This window comes from Nicrophorus vespilloides, unplaced genomic scaffold (genome assembly GCF_001412225.1).
Source record: "Nicrophorus vespilloides isolate i.1.1-1 unplaced genomic scaffold, Nicve_v1.0, whole genome shotgun sequence".
In the NCBI taxonomy this organism is placed as follows: domain Eukaryota; kingdom Metazoa; phylum Arthropoda; class Insecta; order Coleoptera; family Silphidae; genus Nicrophorus; species Nicrophorus vespilloides.
Genome location: NW_017098790.1, coordinates 87,136 through 104,768, shown reverse-complemented (window position 1 = coordinate 104,768; position 17,633 = coordinate 87,136). Strand labels below are relative to the sequence as shown.

At 28.9% G+C, this 17,633-nt stretch overlaps 1 protein-coding gene and 1 long non-coding RNA gene across 4 annotated transcripts in view; one reads left to right on the top strand and one right to left on the bottom strand.

Moving 5' to 3' along the window:
- The window catches only part of LOC108563209, a 59,484-nt gene that overhangs the window by 2,552 nt on the left and 39,299 nt on the right, over positions 1–17,633 (top strand). The gene's annotated exons all lie outside the window — the stretch shown is intronic.
- LOC108563206 (probable uridine-cytidine kinase) overlaps positions 1–17,633 on the bottom strand; it is a 32,116-nt gene that overhangs the window by 11,987 nt on the left and 2,496 nt on the right. Inside the window, exon 2 of one of the 3 annotated variants that reach the window (XM_017921824.1) lies at positions 7,670–7,750. The exons of the other annotated variants lie outside the window; for them this stretch is intronic. The gene's annotated coding sequence lies outside the window, so the exon portion shown is untranslated. The remainder of the gene's footprint in view (positions 1–7,669; positions 7,751–17,633) is intronic. 3 annotated transcript variants of the gene reach the window in all.

The following is a 17,633-nucleotide window of genomic DNA, read 5'->3' as shown; positions in this document are numbered from 1 at the left end:
TTATTTCAGAAATCTTTAGTCATGATTCTTTTGAATCGTCACATGTTGTGTATTCCTTCAATACAATTAATACAACAATTTGTTACTTTTTCTATCTAAATAAAAATTGTACGAAACTCATTTCTGTAATAGTTATAACAAAAAATAAGCTTATTTCAGTAAACTTTAGTCATAATTATTTTTAATCGTCCTATGTTGTGCATTCCCTCAATATAGTTAATACAAATTTTTTTTACTAGTTCAATTTAAGTAAAAATAGCATTAATTATTTTTTTAACATCTTCTACAAAACTTCAGTAATGATCCTTTTGAATCGTCCTATGTTGTGAATTCCTTCAATACAGTTAATACAACAATTTGTTACTTTTTATATCTAAATAAAAAATGCATCCAACTAATTTTAGTAATAGTTACAACAAAAAATAAGTTTATTTTTGTAATCTCTAGTCATGGTAATCTTTCTACGCATGGAATTTCATCATTACAGTTAATATAATAATTGTTTCGCTAATATAAATTTCAGCAAACATTTTTTTTAAATCTTTCAAAATAATGAAGCTTAGTTTTTAAATCACATGAACAATCATTTATTTCATAAAGCAATCTATCTAAAAAAGCAAAAAGATAATAAGCTCCAATTTTGGCATTAATACCAATAAACTATTTATTTTTTTAATAAATTACCGCAAAATAAATAAAGCTTGTCGGTTGTGATCCTTTTTAAATCGTCCCATACTGTTGGTTAATTCTTCCATTCAACCATTGTTTAACATTTACTAAAACCGACGTTGATTCTCCTCTAATACTTATGACTCGAGCATTTGAAGAACTAAATCCCCACATTTATGGAATTAAAGTCGTATATCAAGTCATTCATGTATAAACGCAAACAATTAAGTTGAAAAGTAAACTATTCCGGACAAAAGCCATGATTTCCGATTTAGGTAACCAATTGTAATAAATATTTTACTCCTTTTTTATTACTTCCAATAAAAAGGGATTTTTTTCTTGTTCCATTACCGCATTTTGCCAATTGATTTTTCCAACACATTATTTTACGCTGACTTCTGCCAACTGTGACATAACTCGGATTACGCTAAATTCAATATACTTCAATCCCCGAATGCAGAGTGAATGTAGTGTATTATATATAAAAATAGAAATTCAATGGATACGGAAGTAGTTTATTTTCAGAGAGTTAATGAATTGTACTGTGGAGATAACTAGAATTTATTGCATATGTAAAAATACAAATAAAATAGGTTATTGACCGCAGCTTTTTCGCGAACGTTACGTTATTATTTTTAAATTTCTCTTACATAATTGAAAAATAAGTTTGTTTTCAAATTTGTAGAAATAATAGAGTTCCAAATTTATAAAATGTAATAATATTTTAAAGATACAGAAATGCCTCGCATACTGTGGCTTCAAAACTTCAAAATTATTTGATCGGTTTTTTTTCATTACATAGTAAAGTCATTTATTTGTGCGCTTCATTTTTCGGATCTTAATTAATCCGGTTTCAAACAGTCCATAATATTGGCGGAACCAAATACCCGGACTATGCGAGGTATTGCTGTGAACATTAATTTATATACAATGAGATTTATTTTAATTAACTTTATAATTTTAACATTCTTTTTAAAAAAAAGTATTAAACATTATTTGAGTTCCTTTTTCTTTATGTTTCGTTTTACGACACGTGTGAACTTTACCGAAAAAAGAGTCGTAAAATGAAATATTCTTAAAAAAAACACTAGTATAATTTTTTATACTTTTCGTGATTTTACTACGTTGGAAATAAATTATCTATAAAGTATAAATTTAAAACCGTCTTTTTTCAATTACAATTTCAAGAAATGTGATATTAATGACAGTATTTATTATGTAGTGACAATTAAATTTCTATTATAAAATAGAATAATACAATTTGTTTACCTTTATATAACAATTGCTTGTTATGGTTGAAGTCTATAGGATCTTGACATTTGATAACTTACGAAAGTTAAGCAACGTATATCTCGGATAGTACATGGATGAGCGACACCTAACCATGTACAGTAAGAACTCGTTTAGCGCTGCCTCGATTAATGCTGATTTGCTATAACGCGGTTAGCTGGAAACCTTAAAAAGCTCAAAATTTAATTTATCGCGGCATTTCATTGATTCGTATATAATACGATTATTCCCGAACACGTGCTTTCCCAGAATATATGCTTGTTTGAGATGTTGATGAGCAGGATATTAGGAGTTACTGCAGGTTTTTTTGTGAGGACCTTACCATCGACGACCTTCAAGAACTGGAAGAACAAGAAAAATAGTGATTCTGAAGACGATGAACCATAAGAAATTGCTACAGATTTTCTTAGAAAAAGTTTAGAAACGATAACCGAAATCGTTGATCAAAATGTAGCGAATGATCCAAATTTTGACAAGAGTACAAAAGTAATAAGACGAGTTTTGGGTGCTATCGCCTGCTACCAACATTTGATTAATGAAAGAAAAAGAAAGCGAGAAATGGCTCTAGATGATTTTATCGCCAAAAATATCAGAAGAGCCAGGACCTTCATCACAGAAATAAACTTAATATTTCTGTGTGCAAATATTTATGTTATATAAAACATATATTATAATGCAAATTAATATAAATTCAACTTAAAATTAAAGTAAAATTTGATTATTTTTGGTTGCGTGTTCCCGTTTCCCTATTTGCTATCTGTTAAAATGACCTCCAAAACGCTGTTTCGTTTAGCGCTCTGTCTTCAGAAACACATCTAAAGCATTTAACAAAGTCTTACTGTATGTAATTCTAATACAATTTAGATTTTTTGCATTAGAAACATTCTTAGAAAATAAAAAAAATATTGATTTCGTTAAAGTGTATAATTATAAAAGTAAATTATTAACTGAATTATAAATATTTTTTTTGAAGTAAGTATTCATTGGAATACTTAATAAAAAAATTAAATATAAAACTTTTGCTATAAGTTCACTTTTACCTAAGTAACGTTATAAAAATAGAACACGAGATTTATGGTTTCCAAGCAATCAACGTGCGTGCAAAGATTAACGTTTTGAATTTTTGATTTACATAAGTTTGTTTAATGAAACGTGTAAGTTATTAGTACATCAAAATCTGAGAGCTAGTTAAATAAACTCGTGCATTGCATAACACACTTTCGCTGAAATTGGCGTTTCAGCTCTTTGCACGTTAAAAAACGCTTTGATATTCACCTCAACTGTGTGCAATTTCGAATTAGCAACAACACAAAGGACATGACGGTCGAAGAATTTAATCCTGTAATCCTAGAAAAAAAGGAGAGAAAAACAACAATATATATATAAACGCACCAACGTCGTCTTGGGATTCCATTTACGGTTGGCTATTTCTCTCTTCCTGCTACCAAACGCCGGTTTGTTTTTTTTCTTCTCTTTTTGGGTATAAAAATTGCGAACACGTAAGACAATTTCAATTGGGTTTTGGATATTGCTTTAATTCCAAGGACTATTTCTAATTAAACTTACTACTTACTGAAACATGGAAACAGAACTATATTAATTGAAACTTTACTATCCTTTTTTCTATTATTTATTTAATGCCGAAGCACACTGTAATCAAGTTAATGGGTGTTATTTATTAATTTAAATAATTTTTTTAAATAATGAAGTAGGACGCATTTTGTGTGGGCGATCGATAATTCTGAATTAAATTTTGTTCCGGCATTGTGTCCAGTGTAATAATTATTTATCGAGGAGGATGGTTTTCACCCCTGACCTCCGCCCAGCGCAACATGTTCGACCGCTGCTGTTTCCAAAGACCTACATTTCAAATGAATTATGTTAATGGAACTCACGTAACTACTCATTTTTTGATTCAGTAAAGCTATATTCTTTATATTTCTTTATTTTGATCAAATATTTTATGTTAAAACAATATTATGCGTGATATGAGACACAACTAATAATGTAACTGGTGACCGGACAAACCATAGCAATAACAAAAATAACACGCCAAAAGAGAACAAATTACAAAATATAAATCGGGAAACAATATTAAACTTATATAGATAACACATCTAAATACATAAATTTATATTGAGTGTTATATTCAATCTTTGTTATCTGTAATAATAATAATTTATTGGCCAAACATTAATACATAAGGAAAAAAAAGTACATTCTTTACATATAAATATATAAATTCTAACATAAAATAAAAAAAATATATATATGTATATATTTATAGGCTGGCCAAAGGGCTTGTTATCTGTTTATTTCTATTTTGCTTGAACTTTAATATTTTTCCGATGTTCTGTTTAGTCACTGTTCTTTTTTTGTAGTGTTTTGTTTTACCGGTGTTCTGCTTTGTCATGCAACTATTGTAACTCAACAAAGTTAACTTGTGTCTGATGGCAGTAAAATTGGTTACATTGTAGGTCATGTTTACATACTATAGTGGTGATCGGTTAATGAACAATTCCATCTGCGAACAAATCGGAGAGTGGACAAATCGGAGTTTTCGCAAAAGATTTATTTGTTTGGACAACAAACGTATGTTCGGAGCTAACGCTAATGGTGTTATGTAGCTTAAGTCACTTCTGAGGATTAGTTAACGAACAATTCGATCGTTTTTGAAACTATAATGTTCGTTAACTAATCACCCTGATAACTGACATTTATGAATCATTTTACGCACTCTTTTCATTACCTTTTTATTTGTTAAATTAAATTCTATAATTTTATTATTAACATATATTAGCAATATTTTTGTCTTAAATAATTGAAATTTTGGATATTTTTTAAATAATAATTACGATTATTTATTGGCCAGAGTGTATACATGAAGAAATATAAATTGTAGCAAGGAGAAGTGAAGATTCATAAATTAAAAACCAAGATAAATAGATAAAAACATCAAAATAATATAAATTCATAAATAAACCTTGAAAAATCAACTTAGATTTTGTATTGGAAATTACTTTTAACTCGAAACTTCATTCATTTATAATATAATTATGTAATTTTATTAACAAACAATTCTTATTGAGTATTTATGTGTAAATTATGTTATAGTTCTAAATTTGAATTATTTTAGTTATCTCATTATTTACCTTTTGATATCTAAAATATGTTTAGAGAATTAAATTTTGATATTATTTTTCATATTTATGATGAGTCATTGACGATTATGCTAAGTCCTATCATCATTTTTTATCATATAAAAAAACTTTAAACAATACAGTTATACCTCGATTAACGAATTGCTTCGATTTCAGTAGTAAAAAGAGTAATTATAAAAATACTTGTTCATAAATCAAGATTATTTTCACTAAACATTAATAAAATGTTATTTTAGCATATTTTTACACCTTTGTTAACATTATTTCGGCAGTCATTTCTTTAATATTCCCTTTTCTTTGTATTCGTAACTAAAAGGTTTTCTAAATTTTCAACTGAAAACAACATTTTGCATTCAATAAATTTCTAACATTCTTTTCATCGTAATTTTCTATTGATCCTATTGGATCTGTACAACTTCATTACTTATTTTGAATGTTGCTTTTTTCTTCTAGTATAACATCTGGTCATATTTTGCGCCAAACTACATTTAAATATGTTTAGTGACATTCTCTTCATTGATTTAACCATCATTTCATCACCTTCATTTCTAATTTTGAATGTTACTTTCTCCTTCCAGTACAACATCTGGATATATTTTGTGTCAATCTCCATTTAACTATTTCTTAGTTAATTTTTCAAAAACTATTTACGTTTTCGGACAATAGAGGATTTCGTTATATAAGAAAGCTTAATTATCAGAGATAATAATTACCGAGATATTTTTAATTTTTAAAGTTACAGAGACAATAGTTTCAAGAGACACTAAAAAATCCGGTATCCTTTAGATGAATATTTTAGTGATGTAGATTTTCACATATTTCAGTTTGCTTAATGAAGTTAATATTATTGTTGTGAGTAGTTACTTTATATAAAGCTTTTCTCGTTGTGAACGTGACATTCTACGATTTTGTTTCGTTTACCCATATAGTCTATTATTTTTTCATTCCTGTTGGGTTTGTACTGGAATTGCAGTGTCATCTGCAAACGTTGCTATTATTGTCTTCTACATTGAAACCATCTCTTCTGTATATATAGTAGATATGAAATAAGTACAAATATAAAATTTATATATTTGAAGACATATTATTTAAACCTATTTTTTCTTAAATTTCTTCATTGTTAAAGATTCAATACTCAATTTAACATTACTGCATACACGAAATGTAGAAAGTTCTCTCAAACGCGTATGTATGTATGAAACAGTGTATGTCGAGAACTTCCTGTATTTTGAACCACACAAAAACATTTTTGTGTGTTTTATGTATTAATTTAATGTATTAATTAACTTTTGAACCGTTGGCAATGTTGTGTCCATATTTCGCCTAATCAAAGCTGATTTTATTGTATACAAGCCTGCTGAAGAATTTGCATCTCAATTTTTTGGAAAAAAAAGTTATCAGTGATGGAATTCAAACGTAATATTAAGATATCCCAATATTTGAACGGAAAACAAACGTGGCTATTGTTACAGCACTCGAACACCTTAATGTGAATAAATCTTTCATGTCTCGTACCATAATACCTTATAACGAAGCTAGTAATGTTACAAAATGATATTTTGGTGGTAGGAAAAAAACTACATCTGTGGTAGAAGTGGTTCGGAAACTTTAAGCTCGAATTGAATGAAATCCACGACGCAGTGGAAGACTAATGGCTACTCAGCTGAACATATCGAAAATAACCATGCAACAAATACTCAAAATCGAACTCAAAGTGAAGTCTTACAAGTTCTAAAAAGGACAATATCTTACTGAACATCGGTAAAAAAAAACAAGGCTCGATAGAGCGAAGGAGCTGTTGCGCTTGCACGAACGCGCTCAATATCCAAATATCGTCTTGTCTGATGAGAAAAATTTCCCGATTGAGAAATTCGTAAACAAACAAAATGATCGAATTTACTTAGAAGAGAGATCAATTGAAAATTTAGACATTCGAATAGTTTGGTAGCGGTAGTTTGAGAGACTGTGACGGTAGATAGTCGCTCTCCGTTGGTGTTTTTGGACTGTGTAGTCAATTTTAATGTGAATGTCTACTATGAAAAAGATTTGGAAGGTGCTCTGAAGCCGTGGACAACCAAAAATTTCAGTCCGAAAATTTGAAATGAATTCAAAAAATTTAATTGTTTTTCAACATTTTTTGCTTTTGGTTAAATTAATGCGGTTTCCATATATCGCGGAACATAAATTGCAATAATCCTCCGATAACACAGTACTCTTAAACGTTCTTTAAATATAATGCAAGTTAACTAATTTAATAACTACTTCGGGATAAAAAATTATAATTTAAAGTTTAGATGAAGATGATGCATTGGTAAACGAAAATGTGGATTTACGGTTTCAATTTGATTGATGTGAAAAGGGGACTTGATGTGAGTAAAAAAAATTGAATAAAGTTTCCATAGAATGCGGTAAGAATTAATCTCATTTACATTAATTATGAGCTTCTTCTTCTTCTTCTTATTATAGGAAGGCGTTAAAAGAAACACTAGAAAATATTGATTCTTCTAAACCCTTTATAAATAATATTAATATTTAAAATAAATAATTACCTGTTAGAAAGGCTTGTTGACTACATGTCTTTGTGCTCCCAATTTAAGATTATATCAGTTTAAGGTTTGTACTTAAATTATCTGAAAGAATAGTAAAAGTTTGATATTTAATTAAAGTATCTCGTTATGTTCTATAGTTTATAAATTATGGATAGACACAATATTTTAGTATTGAAGTTAAATCATTGTTATTTTAATTATTTATATCTTCATTTGAAAATTTAAATATTGCATTTGATATATATCTAATTATGTTGCTCGAGTAATAAAATGAAAAATTAATATTTTCACTAAACAATCTCCTAAAAGATTCGAAATATCAACAAGTGGACATTAATTACTTAACCGCAAATAATTGTTTATAATAACTAATCTCAAATTATAAACGTTACTACAGTCAACAACGAAAAAAATGACAAATGGACTTAGCCCACTTTCTAAATAAACGGCTCAAATATTAAGCTCTTACATTGTAGGTTAATGTAACGCCTACGAAATAATACTTTGATAATTTGTAACAGAAATTGCAGGATTCTGTTGTTGATACAAGTAAACGTCATTATGCTGTATGAATAAGAGATTGTTAGCCATGCTAGTATTCGGTGCTTGCAATAATGTGAACAACAGATGCGGTTGCATTTGGTACAGATTTGGTGATGATTTATGCACGACGAGTGTGATATAGGTGGCAAGATATAATAATAATTCAAGTGGGCTCGGAGTGCGTCTAGTGGGTGGATATAATTATATCAACAAGCCGGCTCTGGCTGACAAAATCATCTGCACACTACAAACATTTCACAAACGCGATTCGATGCCTACAGTACACCAAATATTATTATGTACATACGTGACATAAGATGATCAGAACCAATCAATCGATATTTTTACTTTTATTCCTATTTCCCAATTTTCCGCGCGTTTGATACCGGTAGTATGAAGTGCAGGATGTCTATCCCCATTTTCGGGAATGGATGCGATTAAAAAGGAGGATACAATTGGCTCGGGGTGATCTATTTATAAGCGAATTGTGTCCACGACGAACTAGTCCGACACAGCTGCTACGGACAAGTCGCTATGATGAAACTATCGACCAATTCAGAAACAAAAATAATTATCTATTAGTAACGCTAATTCTCACACTATTTCTATAAATACATATAAAATTATTATAAAATCTATATAATAGTTATTAAAAAGATGTGAAACTCACATATATATGTAATTTACTATCCCATTTATATATTTACAGTCATTCTTTGATCCTATTCGTCCCACGAAATTATTTCGTTAATATACTATGGCCAAATTGGGATACGTTCTTTCATAATGAAAATGATCAAAGAAATGTTTTCTGCAATAAAAAGTGACATACAAAGTGAAATCACACACAATTTAAAATATGAATGTAAAGCTGATTGTTCGTGATGATATTTCTCTTTTATTTAACAATTTCTTATATAGAGTTATGACATATAACACTGATCAATACAACAACTCATTCTTAAATCAGTATAATTTTTACTAAAATAAAAACGTTTCCAATTTTATTTAAGTACATTTTTAAATCTTTGGTCAATATTTTTAAAATTGTGCCTTCTTGCTAATTAAATTTCTTGGATATTGTTTTCCTGTAGCACAACTTTTGGTGAAAAACTTCATTTAAGCATTTCTTATATTTTAAGACAATTGCGGACTTCGTTATAAGAGGTAACGTTAACGAAATACTTGATGATTTTATAGATAACATAACCAAATTTTTTAATATCTACAATACATAGTATTTGAGGTTAGAATATTCATTTTTTAATCGGAAAAATTACATCAATTAGTTTACATAAATTGTATGAATTCACTAGATAAAGTATTGAATAGTATTAATTCATACTTTAACTATTCGTAATAGATATTGCAAACAAATGATATAAGACATGATTTTCTAGAAAGAAATGTGATACGCTTAATTAATCATTACTAATTACTTACAATTCTTGGAATAAGGATAATATATATTTCAATGAACAGAATCTTCTTCTAGTAATGATTGATTATTACACTTTTTTTCAGTATAAATAAATAATAAAACTTTTTTTTATTTAATAATTTGTCCTCAAATAGTTGTTTTGTACATTCTTTCTCATTGTAAAATTTAACATGAAAGTATAACAGTTGAATCTTCTGCAACGAATTGATTTTGTAGTTCATCGCTCCGCTGTATATTAATATATACATAAAATGAAAAAAAGTTCCTTATCATTCTATCAGCACGTAATTGACTGCACAACATGACGGCTCCCCCTGATCTAATCTTGCTGAAATTGCAGCCATGACCGGGAATCCTAATTAGTCATTATGCTAATCCGCCGTTTGTCAAGAAGAGCAACGCCAAATGAAAAAAATAACAAACAGAGAACGCTTCATCGGTAAACAAACATCGGGTTCGATAAACGATAGTAAACATTCGAATCGTTACTCTATAAAACACCTGCTTGTGCTTATTTCCTGAGGATTATATCATATAAATCTATCAGAATGGCGCCGTAACAAAAGCGCGCCGATAAAATTGCGCAGTAACCAAAGCGCGCAGTAAACAAAAGCGCGCAGTAACAAAAGCGCGCAGTAACAAAAGCGCGCAGTAACAAAGCGTTACTGGTTGCTTCCAACATGGTCATTTCAACTGGTCGCTTTTGTTACAAAAGAGCGCAAGGACAAAAGTGCGCAGTAACCAAAGCGCGCAGTAACCAAAGGGCGCAGTAACAAAAGCGCGCAGTAATATTGCGTTACTGGTTGCTTCCAACATGGTCGTTTCAACTGGTCGCTTTTGTTACAAAAGAGCGCAGTAAAACAACCTCGTCAAATGCACGAGAAATTTTATATATTTTTTAATTACATCGAAAACAAACTCTCCGAACCTAAGACACTATAGTGAATGTCGTGCGTGCATTTTACGTGGTTCTTTTACTGCACGATTTTGTCTTGGACACTGTTGTCGGGTCACCTATCAGAATACGCTATCTTTGAATTACGTTCTGTTTCGCATAAAAAAAGTTAAAGCATTTTTTATTTCAGTTCAAGCAAGTTTTAGCAAAAAAATCAGACGATCAAAGGCAAGAGACCCTTCAAAATTTAAACTTGCGATAAATGCGCCGGCATTGAAATAAAATACTTCGTATTAAAACAACCCTTAAACTTTATTATAAAAACAACTCAAAATGCGGTTAATTGAATTCGATGATTTTTTTTTGTAAATGTAATTTGAAAAAAAAAATCCATTTATTCGTGTTTGGATTGTTGGCCGAAAATATGTGTCGTATTCACCTTGGCCCGAGCTTGAGAAATGTTTCTATTATATTTACCACCATGAGCCAGAATTACCCCATGGTCATGACAATTAGAGCAACTGTTTCGAACGACTTGAAGCAAAATTATTCTCTTAATCTGCATTCCTTTTGATAAGTATTAAATCTGTATTATTGATGGTAAATATGTAAATATAAATTCAAAGCTTTTGTACCTATGACAGTATAGTTCATTAACGTAAAACAACTACAGTAAACGTACATTCGATAATACAACTCTTGTTGTGACTCTGAACTAACGTACAAATATCCATTTAAATAAATACATAATACTCCAAGTTGTAATCTATAACTATAATTTCAAAAGTGCATAAAATCTTTTCACATAAGACACATTCGCTTAGTATACGCATAATGTATGTTAAACGAAATAGATTTTAAGTCAATAAGAATAATTGCAAACTTTATAAATACTAAAAATAGTTTCACTATTAGTTGCATTCACAGTTCACATAAGATACATTTTTGCTTAGCTTACAAACATTTGAGTTAAACATTGATCTAAAGCAAGTTTATACTTACATTCACCGTTTACATCAGATACATTCATGGTGTACAAAAAAAGTGGTTTCGTATTATGCGCGTTAGACGAAATAGATGTCAAGTCTCCTATTATTATTATTGCAATCTTCGTGAATACTAAAGCTAATTTAGCTGTTACTTGTATTAACACAAGTAATTTTATAAGAACGAAAGCCACAAAGCTACATGAAGCTATCAAAATTAATTGTAAAGGATATAAAAATAAAAAGTTATCCAAAATATTTAGATACAAATTTAAATAATTAATGGATATAATAAAAATCATGATTGTTTATAGTTGTATAATAACCTAATTGTTGACAGTTGTCATTTCGCGACCCAATTATGAGTCACGACCCGTAGGTTAAAAAGCACTGCTCTATACTAACTTAACGTATCTTAACGTATTTGTCCATAAATATAGTTGTAGCATGAGCCAATTGGCATAAAAGCAAGTTTTCGTAGCAATTAAAATTGTATCACTGTCTAATGTATAGTACATTGACTTATTATATTATTTATGGGAAATAGAACGTAATTTATAAACTGCGTATTTAGATAAATTTAATGATATAAAAATAAATGCTCTAAAATAAGTATTAAAAGATTTAAATAAGATAATTTGATATATTTTACAATATCAATTTTACTACATGGATTATTTTATTTATTGACAAATTTGTTATTAATCCTAACTTAAAACATAATATTGTTAACGTACACATGTGAGTTATTACGTTGCTTGTGTTGTGTGTGTTCATTAGTAAGATAATTGTTAATTATCTGTTAACAGACATTTTTATAAATAGACAAATAAGCATTTTCATCTGATTTGAGACTAATCGGGTGTGTACAGAGTTCTGAACACTAATTGTAATTGCCATTAATAGTCGATAAATATGGTTATGAGTATTCAAATTAAATAGTCCATATAATAGCTCATTTTCAAATTGAGAAAATTGTAATAGAAAAACAGAGATAAAATTGGAATATTGGTTGCTACAAAATTGGCAAGATATGAAGGAAATGTATTCAGGTGAGATAAATGCGGATGCGACGAGCGAAGTAATAAGTATTTGATTTAAAATGAGTTGCGAAAATGCAGCTTCTGTACAGGCAATTTCTATGATTGGATGCACTGGACGGCGAAGTGCTGCAAAACGCATTTCTCCGTCCAGTCTATGGACAATTCCGAGAGAAAACAGTATCGCAATTGGAATATATATTTAATGTATGAGAAAAGGAAAGAAAAATCCTTTGAATATTACAGTAATCTGAAGATGGACAAAAATGTAAACATAAACATTGGAAAACGGGAGAAGTAAATAACGCATGAAGTCTGTGTAATAAAATATTTATATGAAAAGTTTTTAGAAGTTTTTATTATTTTTCTGGTTGTTGATGTTTTGTTAGCTAGATTTTTTTTTATCTAGCTAATAATTTATTTGATCTCTTATATAATTCTGTTTTTGTTTCTATGGTAATAAAATTGATTTATAATGACAACTACTTGTGTCGTGAATGTTTCGAAGTAACACGTGTAATTACTTGACAAGTGAACATGCCAATAGTCATGTAAATTCGTTAAGTAATAAAGTACTTGTCAAGTATAGTTACAAATATTTTTTTAAATTTTAATACCACAAATGTGTTTTCTTGATCCATTATAATCGCCAAATTATTTTTTTAAAAGAAAAAATGCACTGTAAAAACCACTGTAACTTATGAACTAAACGTCAGATTACTATGAAATTTTGACAAGCGTCGTTTGGTATTTCTTAAAAATCATATGAATTTGGCGATAGAGGCGCCAACTATAAGTCATCCTACGAACTTATTGAGTGAGGTGTTAATATATATCAGTACATTGAAAATATAGGTAAAATATTTAGGAAATAAGCAATCTTTGTCAATTACAATTACTTATTTGTTTATTCTGAGGAAACAAACTATTTTTACTTTCATGTATTGGCAAATTATTTATATAGAAAATATGTACTAAGTACTAACAAGTACTAAGTTAAGATTAAATACTTGGAACATAAACTATAATAGTCATGAAAATCACAAATATATGTTACTTAGTACTTGGTAAGTATTAAAATAAGCGCAAATACTTTAGATGCAAACTGATTACTAGTCATGAAGATAAGAAACTAATTAACTAGTGTAAACTTTTGTACCATAATTGCTAAAACACAAATTATGGTTGTCATGGAAACTAGATTTGTTACACGCTACGTGGCACGTTATTTGTCAAGGTTACAAATAGTTGGTTATTGCCAATACCAATTACAAAAAACAGGACTTCGTTTATTTGTTGCATTAAGGAGATGTAATTGAACTGATATCAATTAATCCTTGTTTCACTTTATCGCGCCTTTCTGAGCTTTAACGGCAATCGAGAAAAAAAACAGTAGGTGTTTTGTGTTGCATTCTGCCTCATGCCTTCCTCGCATTTCATCCGCACCAGGGATTGAGGTGAAAGAAAAGGAGCGAACAAAAAAAAAGGATCAACAAAGCGTTCTTTATTGGAGCGATTTGCTTCTGTCCGGAGAGCTGGAAAGTGGAAGTCGGCTGATTTATCTCGGGACCGAAGACTATTAATGTTGTATGAACATTATATTAAGTGGTATGAGCAGGTTCTCTCTCTACCGAGGATAAGTCCTGACTTCTGCCAATTTTCTTTATTTCGAGCCTTAACGCCATCGCCATTATTTTTTTTTAGTCTGGCTTTTTGCACACCGCCAACTACGAACAATCTTCATCAACATCATCATCATCGAATGTTTCATGTATTATGAAGTTGCTTATTTATAGATATTTCGTAACGGCGTTTTCTCTGCAAAAGATTTAAATTTTTTTCACAAGATATACCATTTTAGCGATTGGTTTGATTACAAAAATACGACGAAATTTGAGTGTTTCCAACATTTGAAAAATTATTGTGTTTCTCATTTATTTGTTCGTGGCGTCGTTCCAAGATTTATTTTTCAGGTTTTTAATAGAACTTCTTGAGTTCTTTTTTGTCTATCACATAAAATCAATATTTATGACAATGGGACGCATCTTCCGTATCGTGTGATATATTTTTTTTTCGTAATGCACATACATCATGATGTGGTCTATTTTTGCTGTTTTGTATTTATTTATGCGACACATGATATTTGCAAATATTTCGGTTTCCATGCGATACGACAATCATGATTTACATTCTCGTATTTTATTTTTCAAGTATAAAAGAAATCTATATATATTTACACACTCGACATTTCAGTTGAAAACCAGGCAAATGAAAACTTTGTAAAAAAGATATTAAGGTGTAAAATTGGATATTGATTTATTTTGTTATGATTACAGCCTTATTTCTACCACCAACTGCTGCACATCCACCAAAAAATCCAATATAATAGGAATAAAACATTATATAAAGTTACATATACACTATGAATGATAATGAACGTAAATGTATCTAAGAAGTACTAACTTTTATTTTTATTTGTAATACGATGACAGGTGCATCTATAGATTACGTAATGATAATACGCAAAAAGCAATTGTTAATATATTATCTATTAAAAACAACATAAGAAGCCGCTACGATCGCCAATTTTGATAGTAAAAGTTGTAAATTTATAATGAACTGAATAAATTCGTAGGATGACTAATAAAACAACAACTTTCGGGCAATATTCGACTTTATTCATCAAAATAGTCTCCTTCAATCCAAAACTTTTCTAACATTTCAATACCTTTCTTGTAGAACGAGTTATCTTTGTTAGAAGCATTATTATCACAAGATAAGTTAATTGTCAATTATTGATTATTTACTTAAGTATGTAAATATATGTTTGATTGCATTGAAAGATGTTTCTAATAAAATATTTGCATAAGATAAACTTTCGATTTTACAATTAACTTTATTATTAAAAGCTTCGAAAAAAAAAACACATTCAAAATCCTAACAATTTCTTGTCACAGAAAATATAATAAGAAAAACAAAATCATAAAATTATTTGTGAATTTTATGTTTTTTTTTTCTAAAATTCTAAAACTGTGACAATTTCATAAATCGACTTTCAAAGAATATATAGTTTTTATGTCGTTGAATTATTCAATGGCATTTCTGTTGTTTAGTTTTGTGAATTAATCACTGGTATCAAAGACGTTAGGAATAGATTCAAAAATAAATATCAAAGAATTGCTCTGGCTTACTGACAAATATATGAAGTGTTTGCATTCAATTATATTACGACGATGGATTAAGTATTAATATTTACAAGGTTATAAGAAATATTCTTATTATTTACTAAAGGCAATATTTTTAACTTTAAAATATATAACATATGCTTTTTCCTAAGCTTATAATCTGCAGTTGCCAAATAAAGTAAACTTGATTTATTATTAATAATTATTAAAATATTTATCAAAATCAAATTGCATAATATTTGCTGCATTTTAATTAATTACACCAACATGTGAATAACGAATGAATATTTAAACAAAAACAGCAGGCCTTAATAGAACTAAAAAACAAATCGAAATTAATGATTATGCTTTATTGATTAAATATATGAAAACATGTGCATTTGTTAAGAGAAATCCACGCAATGTGGATGTGTGTAATTATTTTGTTGAATAAATTTTATTATTAAAGGAAACTAGCATATCAAACAAATTCGAAAAAGTTCAAAGCGAAATACTAATAAAAAAAATAACTTAAACATGGCTCACTCAAAAACCAGCACTAGAAATTTCAAGTATTGCAGCTCAGATGCATTAAAAATATATTTTAAAAAATCTCTAAATAAATATATATAAATAAAAAAAAACACTAAAAATTGAATAATAAAAACAAGTGATGTCATGTATTATTGTGTAACGTTAAGAAAAAACGATATTTTTTTTATTAAAAAAATTGCAAAAATATAATGATTTTATGCATAAGTAAGAAGTAAGAAATAAACTTTTTTTGAACTTGCAGTTTATGACAGTTTCTTTAATGTCAAGTCGTTTTTAGTGCTTTATATCTTTTGCATTTCAAGAAACATGACTTTATAAGATTAAAATAGTATTTTTCTGTTGAAAGTAACGTGAAGACAAAGTTACTAATGTAAATGCATTAATAGTCCGGCTTTATCAGTCCGGATTCAGTATAATCCGGTTTGTAAATTTCAAAACAAATTAAATAAAAATAAATTTAAAAAAAAATAGTGCTCAAAATTAATATTTAAATATAAATTTTTAAAAGTTTTTCTATTTATATAGTTACTATGCCGTTTATTTTGTATATGCATTTAGTTTCTCGATTAGTCCGGTTGCGAACAATCTATTATATTGGTGGTATTGATTAGTCGGACTGTGCGAGGTATTGCAAATAATGAATATAAATATATTTAATTGTGTGTTTATTTTATGGTTACTTTATTTGTCAGGTTTAAATCAGTCCATATTGGCTGTACCGATTAGCCAGATTATGCGAGGTTTTGCAAATAATGCATATTCTGCAAATAAATATATTTAATTTTGTGCTTATTTTATGGTTTCTCGATTAGTCAATTACTCTATATTGACGATACCAATTACCCGGACTATGCAAGGATTTAGAAATAATGCAAATTTATATACAGTAGAACTTCGCTTAACAAATTTAATCAGTTCCAAATTTTCCAGATTTTTACTCGTATAGTGAAACATATTCAAAAATATACATAATATGTGTACACAAGTTTTAAAAATGATGTAGCAGGCGCGCAATCCGGGACTTCTATTCTCATCGTCACTCGTTATGCGAAACGTCCCTCGTTAAGCGAGTTATTTTTCTTAGAATTCATTTTGTTCTTTAAGCGAGGTTCCACTATATTTAAAATTGTGCTTATTTTATAGTTTCTCGATTAGCCAGGTTCTATTCACTCCATATTGGCGGTACCGATTATCCAGACTATGCGAAGTTTTGCAAATAATGTATATTAATATATTTAAAATTGTGCTTATTTTATGGTTTCTGGATTAGTCAAGTTTTACACAGTCAATATTGGTGATCCCCAGTACCCGGGTATATTTAATTTTATTCTTATTTTATG